Raw genomic sequence first — 12,464 nt, forward strand, 5'->3', positions numbered from 1 at the left:
CAGCATAACAAAATTTAACATATATATATATATATATATATATATATTCTTTAATTTCATTCAAAATCATTCTTTATGGTCAAAATTTTCACTAAGTCAAGAATTAGTTGGATCAAAATCGAAGCTTTGCAGGTCGTAGATGAATGTCGGTTCACTTTGAAGAATTTCTTGTGTAAATATTAGGTTTAATTGTATTATTTTGATATCTCTATTATCGTATTATTTTGCTATTGTTTACAGGTGGTAGATGAGTATCAGACGACTTTGAGATTTTTTTTGCGTGTAAAGACTAGATTTAATTATATTATTTTGATGTCTCTATGATTGTATTATTTGTTGCAATTTATAGATGGTAGATGAATGTCGATCGACTTTTAAAAATATTTTTGGTAAATGTTCGGTTTAATAAATAAATTCTCCATCTTTACATACTCAAAAGATATTAAATTAAATTATTATATTTATCGTTATTATTTAAACAAATATCCTATTTAGTATAATGTTTGAACTCATTAAAGTGAAATATACGCGCAAAGCGCGTACACCTTAACTAGTTACTAAAAAAATGTGAACAAGAAATTAAGTAGCCGTTTGGCCATGAAAACTAAAAATTTTCGGAGTTGGAGTTGAAGTTGGAGTTGAAATTGGAGTTGGAGTTGTGTTTGGGCTATGTCTTTTTTGAATTTTTTTTTTTACCTTTTGAAAAAACTTTTTTAAATATGATTTTATGTCCTAACTTTTACAAACTATCAAAATCACCCAACTAAAATTTACCTACTAATGAAAAAAGAATACAATTAGCCACTATTATAAAAATAATTACATATACATGGTCATATTTAATGAATTTCAATTATGACATATATAATATTTACATTAATAGCCGTTTTCTCATATTTGAAAATTTTAAATATGGATGTTATATTAACAGATCACTGCTTCCTATTTTTTAGATAACAAATATTATCTTTCAAACAAATTTATTTTTTAGAAATTTATTTAATTTATTTCTTTCATTTTCCGTTCCTAAAAAATAGGAAATCATGAGTTGTTATTAAATTTTAGGGTGCCACTAATTTATTTCTTTAATTTTCTTGTACATGAAATATTTTACTGTGTGAGAATAAATTATTTCTATGTAAAACATGCTTTGCATATTTATGGTATATTATATCATATACCATAAATATATAAATATGCTTAATATGTTTCATTATACTTTGTAGTTTTATATTTGTGTGTATATAGTATATACATAGTATAAACTTCATATATAACATACTTTGTATATTTATATTATAAATATGCTTAGTATATTTCTTAATACTTTGTTTATTTATATATGTGTGTATATGGTATATACATAGTATAAACTTTATATAACATACTTTGTATATTTCTATTATAAATATAATATTTTATATATTTATGGGTATAAATATAAATTAGCAGTAAAATAATGTCTTAAATAAAGGAGAAAATTAAATAAGAAATAAAAATAATGATGAGAGAGAAAAAGAGATATATATTAATTAGGATAACATTATATTTGAAATTATAATTATCTTATTCTTTAAAACTGTTATATACGTAATATTGAAAAAATAATGTTATAATGAGAGTTTTATGTATAAATTTAAAAGATTGGGGTTATATGTAGTAATAATAAAAATTGAAATTGGAGTTAAAAAATTGTAAAAACGATAAAAATCTATTTTTCCTTTTAAGAAAAAATTTTCAAAATTATTTTTAAAATTTTCATGATCAATCATTATAATTCTCAACTCCAAAAGATTTTTTGGGAAAAAAAGGGAAAATTTTCATGGCCAAAAGGCCTTAAGACAATGAATGACGACTTTTGTGATTGTGAGAGAAAAAGGAAAGGAGAAATTTAAAGCAAAGCGGTGGCTCTATAATTTTTAGATAAATGACACCTTATTAATTGGCGATTTATAAAGTCTGAAATACCCTTAAATAAAGTTAAATTGTACCTAAACAGATGCATCGGTCCTAATTTCTAACTGACACTTCTATAATTGTAGTAGAAAAGAAATTAACCATTCAAAGTAAAGACTTTGCAAATAAAAGATGTACATACGTAGTAGTAATTTTAACTAGTAAACCATGTGGAAGGACCCAGACAAAAGTGGGGCCATCCAGCTACTAGTGATGAAGACATCTCTACCAAAGCACCAAAAGTCCAGAGTAGAAGAAAAGACTCAAGAGGAAAATCAAAATTAATTAAAAAAAAAAAAGAAATAAAAAGAAAAATAGAAAATAGTGCTATTCATTTTTGTGAAGAAGATGATGGAAACAGAAAAAAAAACGGTTGGCATCTTTTGACTTTTGATACAAGTACTATTCTTTAAAAAAAAATAAAAATCAAAGTTTTAGATGACATATTTAAAAATATAAAATTAAAAGATATTTTGATATGTTTAGCATAGTTTTAATTTAGAAACGTAATTTTTTTAAAAAAAATTATTTTTTTAATATTTTTGTCAAGTCAAATTAAATTATTTTTTTAACACCGAAGGAGTATTTTCGCCTTTTTAAAAAGAATAATCATATTTTTATTTTTAATCTGTTTTAAAAAGAATAATTCTTTTCTTTTTTAGTAATTTTAAATTTAACTTTTCACGTAACATATTTAAGACCACAAGATTGATGGATTTTTTTATATTTTTGATATATCATTAATTTAAAATTATAAAATTTAAATATTTTTTTTAATTTTTTAAATTTTGTATCAAGTTAAATCAGATTATTCTTTTTAAAACGATAAAAGTATTTTAAGAACGTGGGACCCATTAAAGTTAGGGGGTGGGTGATGATTGAGATGATTCTGACCGTGGAACTAAAGAAAGAAAAAGATTGCAGCATCCAATGTGATGTGTCGGATACTACTGCAAGAAAACTTTATTCTATTCTATTCCTCAACCTTAGCTTAATATGCACCCTATGCCTTTTTGATACCCCTCCGTTTCATAATAAATAAATTATTAAATTTTAACATATAAATTAAAGAAAAATATGAAAAATATAAATTTAATATAATTTTTTATTTTTATCCTCAAAAACAAAAAATAACCTTTTAATACCTTTTCAAAAGTTAATTATTGTCAAACTATAAGGGTAAATTTAAAAAAAAAAATCAATAATTCACTTATTTTAAACATAAAAAAATATCCCAGCAATTCACTTATTTCGAAATGGAGAGAGTAATACTAATTTTTCTTTTCTCCACATTTCTTCTTTCATGTTTCACGTACGTCATACACCCTCAGATGAAAACAAAGAAGATATATATACACACGTTGAATTCTATTATGTTGACAAAAACAGTAAAGAAGTTGAGGGTTAAAAATCAAACATCTACTAATCTAAATATGAAACCGAATCAAATTAGATAAGCATCAGTCTTCTCTCAATAGGTAAATTGATTTCCCTAGTTTAATGTGCATTTCAATATTTATAGAAGTATTTTTTTATAGAGTCATATTTTAGGAGTATTTTTCTAATTGATCAGTATAAAGAAAAATATTATTGATTCTCTTTCCATATATTTTAGAAGTTTAGTTAATATAATAAAAAATTCGTTTTTACTTAAAGTTTTCTACTATTAAATCTTTTTTTATTCTCTTTATCATATATTTTAAGATCTTTTTTCTTACAATATATTTCAAAACTTCTTTTTCACATATAGAAGGAAATAAAAAATTTACCAACATCAATTCTCTCTCTATATATTTTTTACCATATAATTTAGGATTCCTTGATTTTAAATATTAAAAGTTAATTAAATAATAAATTAAGGAAAATAGTGAAAAGATAATTTTGTTTATCATATAATATTTTAATGAAAGACAAAAAATTCAAATAACTTTTTTAAGGAATTTTACACTTTTAATATATTATAAATATAAATATAGATTACTGCAATATACTAAGCCAGGGTAAAAGTGGTTTTATTTATTATTCAAGAAAAAAGTAACGAGGAGTCGACATCTCTCCTGAAGAGACAATTTTCAAATACATATTTTGATATATCGTCTAGATAATGCCTGACCAATATGACATTTATAACTCTTGTTTATACATTTGTTTGATGGAAACTTGGAAAGAAGCCTTTGGATAATAGTAAAATAAATCATTATAGTGATCAAAATATCATTAGTTTAAGTTGGGTAAAAATCTTGTTTTTCTTTTCAGAAAAGTAAATAAACAAGTGGAGCAGTAGAGGTGGCAACTAAAGAAAGTGTATGTATACTTTTTTAATTCAGTCGGTTTCTGGACCGTGCGCGCGAAGGTGGCATGTGGTGGGAAAAAAATTGGTTTGAATCAAACTAAATTTCTATCTTAATGATGTCAAGGTTGTAGGTATAGTAATTGTTTTTTTTTTCTTGAAAAATTTCTGCAGATTGATATTGAATAGAAAAAATAAATGTAATCTATGTATAATATAAAAGAGAAACATAGGAATGATAATATGACATACTTTTAAAGTCAATGATATTTATTTTTTTCTCAAATTTTTGACCTTTTTTCAAAAAAAAAATTCAGAATGACATTTATTTTAGAATTTTGTTATCATCGACAATCTTGATTAGTTTCTCTAATCTATTAGTATATTCATCTTTTTCTCTATACTTCTTATTAATCTATAATATATAAAAGTAGAAAAATAATTTGAATTTTTACTATTTCTTAAAAAAATAAAACTTAAAAATTCATTAAAATTTAGTTCTTAAATCTTTCCTTATTTGAATTACGTATCTAAAATTTAGAAATTTTTAAATCTTAATTTCAATTAATCCTAATCCTACCCACGTCTTAAATCCTCCACCGCCTAATACCCTAAACTAATCTTAGAGCCCGTTTGGAATTGTTGTTACAAAACTGCTTATTTGAGAAACACTTTGATAAAATAGATTTTCAGAAAAATGCTTTTAAAAAATAAAAGCAATTTGTGTTTGATAAATTCATTTGGAAAGTATTTGGATAATCTTTTTTAAGAAGTGGCTTTTTCACACAAATAACCAAAAAGGACATCTATCAATAGACTTTTATTATTAAAATTAATTTAAAGAGAAAATTTATTTTAAATATCTATTATAATATTTTTAATTAATTTTTTTATTTAATTAAAAAGTACGTACTTTGATACATTACTTAAAAACATCCAACAAAAATGAATATAAAAATTATTCCATAAATTAAATCACTAGATATGAAAAAATTAACAATAAAAATAATTAGTCCTTCATACATCACAAAAATTCTCAACAATTTCATTCCTAATTTTACCACGCAATATCTCCATACCAGTAGGAAATCTGTCTTGTATTTCTTAAGATATACCAAAAGGCTGATCTGCTTCTTCGATCCTTGTGATGATCTCTTCGTTAGCATAATAGTTAAAGTCTTTATCAGTAGTAGAGCGTTGTCGTATGAAATTATGTATAGCCATAGTAGTTGTAACAAGATGAACTTGAGTGTCGAATTTAAAAGATGACATTGAACGTAGGAGAGTAAATTTATTTTTTCAAACTCCAAATGTTCGTTCAATTATACATCTCAAACTGAAGTGAAAAAAATTGAATGTCTTATTTGAATTTCATGCACTAAATGTTGCAAATATCTAAATGAGATTATATTTGTTATTTGTTACCTTTTCTTTTGGATATATTTTTACCGCGTCAATTCTAAAACTAAGTTATCACATTCATATACATATACTACATGATAATAAATATTTAAATAAAATTCTATCTGTTTTTTGAATATATTTTTAATGTGTCAAAATTTACTACGAATAAGCAATCATCATATTCATATATATACACTACATTGTAACAAATGTGTCACTTTTCATGATTATTTATTTAAAATTACATATCCGAGAAAAAATTTATATGTGCTGCCAAAATACAATCTTGTAACATGATTCATCTTTCAATTGTTATCATTAATAATAAAAAATAAAAAATTATATATTCCTTAGTCATCATCATCGATGATATTTTCAAATTTATTTAAAGAAAATGAGTGAAAATAAATAATAATATATAAATCATAAAAAATAATGACGTAAATATGAAATATAAATTTTAAAAATCAAATGTTAATCAAACTCGTAAGATATGTTAATTAATTAATTAATATATATATATATACATATATATATATATATGTATATATTTATGTGTTTGTATGATAGTGATATTTTTGTCATAAAAAAATAATTTTTTGATTTTGCTTTTACTTTTTTTTTAAAAGCAGAAATTTTCTGCTTCTTCCCAGAAGCAAAAAAACTGCTTCGATTTTTTTAAAAATATTTTTACAAGTTTATCAAAGACCCTCGTTTTAAACAAAGTATTTTTTTTTTCAAAATAAATAAACAATCCCAAACAGGTACTTAATTAACCTGAAATTCTCTCAAATCTTCTCACTATACCGCCTACATAATTACTCCCGCACATTCCAAGTATACAACAAGCACACAATCCCAGACATACTAACCTGCACTTATACAAACCAAAATCAACCAAACTGCCCCCATGTACCCCCTCACGTCACCTAAACACATCCCTATATAATTACTATTTCCTCATCCCAATCTAACAGAAACGCTGACCCCCCCCCCCCCCCGCCACCCACCCACTCCCAAACTAACGCTTTTATATACCCACACATATGTAATCCTCCAAAGAGGATGACCATACATAATACACAACAAACACGCGCGGCAACGACACAAAAAAAAACATATACCACAAAATATAACACGATACAACATACATGAGACACAGAATGAGAGAGCAAAAATTGCTTAAGGTTTTGTTTACGGTTTTGGATTTATGGTTTCTGAAAATTAGCTATTGTAAGCTTTGAAAATCAGTAGATTGTAGTGACTTTTATTGTGAATCAATTTCCGTAAGAAGCTACTTTCAACCTCTTTTGAATAGTTTAATATCATAATTATTCGAAACTTGATTCTAATATTATAAAGTAACTCAAATTTCAAATATGTCTAACTAATTATTATTCTTTGACATTACAAAACGAAGCTATATGAATTTCTTGTGCATTTAACTTGCTCTAATTTACTGTTGAATCCAGAGGAAAATTAATATTATAGTTGTTATTTGTGTGCTAATCTTTATCCTAAAGTTGGTGAAAAATTAATTATATATAAATCTTTATTCCTTTTAGGTACTAACTTTAAAGATTATATATAAATTATGATTAAATAATCAACAACTGACAATGAATTCTCTTCTTTTGATAATTTCTTGTGTTTCTCTTTCAAGTAGAAAACTTTTGATCGAAAATTGAAAGAAATGAGCATGTCGCCACCGAATGAAATGGACAAAAATATTAAAGATTCATCTCTTTCCTTTTCTTTTTTCCTTCCTTTGTTTAACTGTAATTCTGTTTTGATTATGTTATTTAACTATTTCAATGTTATTATAGTTGAATCTTTAATTTAATTTATTGGTTGAGTTATAATTATAAGGTTATAATAAGTGTTAGAATCTTGATATGCGTAACTTTTGTTAGAATGATGAACATATAAACTTAGGATTATTTAATTTTGAAATTACTAATTAAGTTTGAAGGCGGATCAAGTACATTATTCGTTGTAATTGAGTTTGATCTATTTACCTACTATTACAAAATTCTGAATATAAATGTTAGTTGACAAAAATATCTTTTGAGAAATCTTTTCAATATATTGAAAATTATACATCAGCTAATGAAGTTGAGAAATTGATTGAACAGAATAGATTAGTTGAGGAAGCTTCATCAGAAGCTGACAAGCCTAAAGAATTCGAACAAACTAATAATTGTGTTGATATGAAATTGGAGAAGTTGAAAGAAGAGACTGAGGGGATTAAAGAAAAAGAGAAGAGGTGACGGAAAATGGTTAAAGAGAACTAAGAGAATATACTCTTCTTTGTAAACTTTCTTGTGTATAAATTAATATACATGTTTTTTGGTTTACTAATTTCTATTTTTTCATAGAATTGGATAATAGATAAAAGTAACCCTATTGTGAAGATGCTAACAAACAAAAAATGCAATAAGCATTTTGAAAGACCATCATGCTTTTTACATCTTAAATGATTTTATAAAATTAAACTCACTAAATTGAAGTACACGCGTGAGACGCGTACACCTAAACTAGTTATTATAAATGTGATTTGTCTTCCTCTAGCTTTCAAACTATTGTCTTTGTAGGTGGTTTGACTTGGGAGATTCACAAGAGACCCTGAAAGCTTGGACAAAAAAAATACTAAAAAAAATTTGACGAAATCATACGAGGTTACTATTGCTCATTTTAAGCATAAAACGATCTATTCCTGTCTTTATGGGATAACATCGATAAGGTGACGATATATAATTTATTCATCTGTACATATTTACTATAGTTATAAAGCTAAGCATTTTTAGATTTCTCAAAGATGGTATATAGTTGTTTTATATTTTTCTTTTTAATTAGATAGTGATATTGTAAATTATATAACTAAACAACGAAAGTGAGCAAAGGGATGGTTCATCACGATTCATGTGATTCATGCATAAAAATTAAGGTAGTTTTGAATTATATGATTTTTAAGCGATCTATTCCTATCTTTATGGGACAACATCGATAAGGTACCGATTAATAATTTATTCACCTATACATATTTACTATAGTTATTAAGCTAAGCATTGTTAGATTTCTCAAAGATGGTATATAGTTGTTTTATATTTTTCTTTTGGAAGAATACATATACAAGCCCCTGAACTATTTGACGTTTTCCGTACAAGCACCTCAATTAAGTCATTACCTATTGAACCCTTTACTCCTTCACAAATGATTTTAATTGAACACAAATGTTCGATGTGGCACTTTACGTGTTCTCACGTTTGCGGGGCGTGTGAAATCTAAATGGAGCAGCTTATGTGGCACTCCCAACGGTTCTATTACCCTTTTTTTATATTTATACCTAATTTCTTTTTCTTATCCTAATTCCTTTTTCTTACCCTAATTTTTTTTTCCTCTTTCTTCCGTTATTCTTCATATCCACCATGTTTATCTTAAATTCTCCTTCTCTTCTTCAGATTTTTCTCCTGCTCCTCTTAAATTCTCATTCTCTAATTAATTTCTTCTTCTTAGTCATTTTTAGCAGTAAAGTTCAATTCATCTTTTTCATTGTCTTCATCTTCTTCAATTGCAAAAGGAGTATGTTTATGTGGGGTCAAAGCTGAAATTAAGACCTCATGGACACAACTCAACACTGGACGGAGATTCTTTTGCTGCAAAACTTCAAAGATATTCATCTTACATCTCCGTCAAATGTCCTCTATTCTTTTGCTGCAACATTGGACGGAGACTCTTAAAATTTTTAGTTTAATTTTTTCTTTAAACTTGTAGGCGAGAGATGGATGCAATTACTTCGATTGGTATGATGACGAAATGCCTCCTTCAGTAGAGAGGGTGATGTGAGGTTTATTTAAAAAAATCAAATCATTCGAAGAAGAGATGAATCAATTAAGAAAATTAATAGTGATATGCATTGGTACAATAGTGATTTTGGCTACATGAAATTTCTTCAAGAAATGTTCTTAGATTTTGGCAAATATTAGCGTAGATTACTTGTATATGGGATGGTTTTGATTGTGCTTAAATGTTGGCTAATTCTGAATTAAATTACTTGTATGGGACTGTTTTGCTTTGGCTTTCTTGTTGTAGTTGGTTTGTTGATATTTAAATTGTGTATGAAACGATGAAGAAAAAATAAAGATAAGTTGTGAAATGTTACTGTTTTAATTTTGCTTTCCTGTTGTAATTGGTTTAGTTGGATTTTTGTACTCTATTTTTTTAGTGTTCAAATGATTCAAATTGTCAAATGTTTCACACAAAATAAACTACCATTCAATAATTATATAAAGCACAGGAGCACAAGTGCAAGTGATCAACATTTTAAACACAATAATCTACCATTCAACTGCTCAAAATGAGCTCCAACAATACATTAAGTGTTCATCAAAAATAAATCTAAAACAGACCACGAAATATAGTTCAGAATCTTCAAAAACCCCAACAAAATATCAATGTAGATATACAACTAATCTCCAAAATATATATAGTACTAAAAACACAATTAATTCAACAACTTCTTATTTCTCCCAATGCACTAGAACTTTCAAGTTGGTTTCTTTTTTACTGACTCATACTCTGCAATTGAGAATTTGTGACAACATTCTATTCCTTCCACTTCATTCCTCGAGGCTTATAACCAATATCAATATTTGTTTGAGCTATATCTTTGTAAACACTCGGAATGACAACTCTTTCACTTTTAGTTCCAAGCTGCATAAAATGAAGTAAAATTAGCTTTGTCAAAAGATAATTAAGAATTATATGAAGTTGTAATTCATACTTGCATTTAAAGTTTGACTGGCACTCATTTGATCAGTGTAGATATCAAATCCAGCAGTCTTAGATCTCTTTTGTCCTATTATTGATGTCGATACTCCAGTTGTCCTTTTTTCCCAAGTTGCTGATCAGATACACTTCCTTTCCTCTACCTCTGTTAGTGCCTCTTCAGGTTTTCTTGCCTTTTCCAGCTCTCCTACCTTTGTTAGTGCCTTTACCTCTACCTCTTCCAGCTGCCTGCACTCATATAACTGTTGATATATCAACACACATAGAACTGCCTTGCTAACTAAACATTTTTGGCTGGCTGAAGCTTGGTGGTTGGCTAAAGCTTATTGGCATACTAGAACTTGCTGCCTGGCTAGGGCTTTCAGGTTGTCCCATCCCATCCTAACTTTAAATAATATTATATATATAGTATAAATATCAGTATTTAATTATTGAATTAAAAGATATGAGTACATTACCTGAGCTTTACAGAGAATTCTGTTATGACCAATTTGATGATACGTAGAGCAAGAAATTTTCAGTCCTTTCCTGGATAGCTTCCCATACTTCTTCTTAGGCTCATTTATTTTTTATTCTTTGGTGGTCTGCCAGGCATTGGTCTAGGCTCAGGAGGACCAATCACTACACCACTTGTGTTAGGCCATATTTTCATATTAGGTATTGGCTGAAGAAAATAGTCATATGCCTTTAAGAATGTATCTTTCTTATACCACTCTTCCACATAAAATTCAGGTTTTATACCTTTATGCTGATAAACCAATAAAACATGTTGACATGGTATGCCTTTCAATTACCAGCTTCTACAGGTGCAAGTCCTTGCCCTAATATTAACTATATGCCTATAAGGATCATCTAAAATTTCATATCCAATCTGTCCATTGAACCTAACTGTGCAATTTCTAGATATGTCTTTGTTTTATTCAAGTACTAGAAAAATTATAAGAGAGATATCTGAAATTCAGGTATCAACAAACTTCCTAATTTCAACATTCCTATTCATTATCTTGTGTCTTATCTCCTCTAACATACTGATTACAGATTTATGTCTAGTAGCTAAAATTCATGAATTAAATGTCTCACACATATTATTCTCAATAATGTCACATTTAGAATGCTCCCTAAAATATGCCCTGCACCATATTTTTTTTCATAATGTAATAAGTCTTCACAAATATCCTTTTCAAGTTGATTGAGTTTGTCCATCTCATCCAAAAACTTCACTTCAAAATTGGCTTTAGCACATCTTCAAAATTGTTTTCTTCTTTCTTCTCTTCTCCAGGTCTGATGCCAATTGGACCAGATATGTCTAGCACGCCACCATATTTCACAACCTGGTAGAAACTCAAGTACAGTCGGCACAAGACCCTACATCAACATAAATACAAAATCAAAACACAAAATATATGAACATGGACTGTATAGTAAATAAATAAGGGATCAAAATCAAAGTATAAAAATTAGACTAACCTTTTGCATATCTGACATGACAGTCAGTCCATGTCCAGTGCTTAAGTTTAAATCATGAATGAAGTTGTTAATGAAGAAACTCCAGCTATATTTTGTCTCTTGATCAACTACTGCCCAAGCTATTGGATACATTTGATTATTTTTACTTCTCCCAACTGAAACTAACAATTCACCCTTGCAAGCATCTTTCAAAAAACAACCATCTAAACCAATAATTTTTTTGCACCCTGTCAGCTAGCCTCTCTTAAATGCATCAAAGCACAAATAAAAATAAAAAAATATTTTTTTCTGGTTGGGACTCTCTATCTATCCTCACCTAACAAGAACTGCCAGGATTAGTATGTTTTATCATGTCTGCATAGTCACACAATCTCAAAAATCCTATCTTCTAATCACCCAAAAATTCTTTAATGACTCTATGCTTTGCCTTGTAACAAATAATTTTTTCCATATACAAACTCAACTTTTTTGTAACGCCCAGGAAAAAACGGATCTCGGAGTGTCACACGGTGCTTGAGGCTACGAGTAGCCCCAAGCTAACCCTTTGAGCCATTTTTAT

The 12,464-nt window shown here is 27.4% G+C and overlaps 1 pseudogene; it reads left to right on the forward strand.

Moving 5' to 3' along the window:
• Positions 1–7,920, forward strand: part of LOC107865070 — a 12,918-nt pseudogene extending 4,998 nt beyond the window's left edge.
• Positions 7,921–12,464: the final 4,544 nt, after the last annotated feature.

The sequence above is a fragment of the Capsicum annuum genome, chromosome 3 (genome assembly GCF_002878395.1).
Source record: "Capsicum annuum cultivar UCD-10X-F1 chromosome 3, UCD10Xv1.1, whole genome shotgun sequence".
NCBI lineage: Eukaryota > Viridiplantae > Streptophyta > Magnoliopsida > Solanales > Solanaceae > Capsicum > Capsicum annuum.